At 35.5% G+C, this 1223-nt stretch overlaps 1 non-coding gene across 1 annotated transcript; it reads right to left on the bottom strand.

Moving 5' to 3' along the window:
• Positions 1 to 629: 629 nt before the first annotated feature.
• On the bottom strand, positions 630 to 754 carry LOC148852515 (small nucleolar RNA snoR86). The gene has a single exon (XR_016100003.1). It is a non-coding gene; the product is annotated as a small nucleolar RNA snoR86 (small nucleolar RNA).
• Positions 755 to 1223: the final 469 nt, after the last annotated feature.

Genomic DNA, 1223 nt, shown 5'->3' with positions numbered 1-1223 from the left:
CAAGCTCCTTCTCGCAAGAACTCACATTTGAGCAGTATTTAGAACTGGAAAAATGCATTTAGCAACTGCAAGTTTGGATTTCCACTCCAAATACCCCTTAAAATCCATAGAATATTGATGATTCTTCACAACATATTGGCGATTCCTCACAAAGGCAATAATGCCCGCCTATTTTCTACTCCTCACCACTTCAACGTTGAGTCTCAGGTATTCAACTTCTTAATCAGCAATGAACTAACTCCTTATCCAGAACTGGAGCATCAGTCTCAAATTCTGGTGAAGTACCCAAATTCAACATTAAGCGTTGAGCCTCAGGCCTTCAACTTAAACAAGTATTGATCCTCTTTTATCTTAAAAGTATCAGTCTCAAACTTCAGTATCATCCTCAAATACCAACAAAGTATTCAATTTTAGAGCTAAGTAGTAGATATATAAAGGTATCAAGCACTGAACCTGTTTTTCCTTTCAATTTTCTTCTCGAAAGGAGATCCTATTTTGCTTGTTCTTTTAAATTTTTCTTCATCCAAGAACAACTGCCCAATTCATTCATTCATTCATTTAAATTTCAATTATATTGCACTACAGATTATCATTTAAACATTTGTTATTGGAAAAAACTAACAAGATTGAATGTAGCGACTTGTTCGATGCCATATTCAAAATGGAGTGGATTTGCTAGGCATGGAGAATCGTTGACTATTATTTCCAACGTTTAATACAAGTTGCGTCATCTAATTTTTGGATGCCCTTGCTTTGCAAATTGGCTTCATTTTTTATGGATTGGAAACAAGCAAGAGGAGAATTCTGTCTAAAGAAATGTACCAGGAGACAAGTAAGACAATGCGTGAGACCAGATAAAACCCACCATGCTGTTTAAAGCATGCATAGAAGACAAGCATGAAACATAACAGGTAACACAACAAAGGATGGTACACAAGCATGAAACATACCACTGAAATCGCATGAAATATACCACTGAAATTGCAAGAAAATGGCACACTCTGCCTATGCTAATGATCCTCAATACATATTGCAAAATGGAAAACTTAATACACATACATTCATCAATAGATAAGAAGAAGAAGAAGAAGAAGAAGAAGAAGAAGAAGAAGAGAGATTCATATTCGAACCAACTAAAACATAGAAAAGAAGAAGAGAGATTGACCGCAAGTTTGAGATTCAAGTTTACCTCTGCTTTTCATCTCTAGTTGCTGGAATTCGAT

The sequence above is a fragment of the Nelumbo lutea genome, chromosome 5 (assembly GCF_056320005.1).
Source record: "Nelumbo lutea isolate HS-2025 chromosome 5, American lotus-T2T, whole genome shotgun sequence".
Lineage (NCBI taxonomy): Eukaryota > Viridiplantae > Streptophyta > Magnoliopsida > Proteales > Nelumbonaceae > Nelumbo > Nelumbo lutea.
The sequence above is the reverse complement of the archived record's forward strand: the minus strand, read 5'-3'. Positions and strand labels throughout refer to the sequence as shown.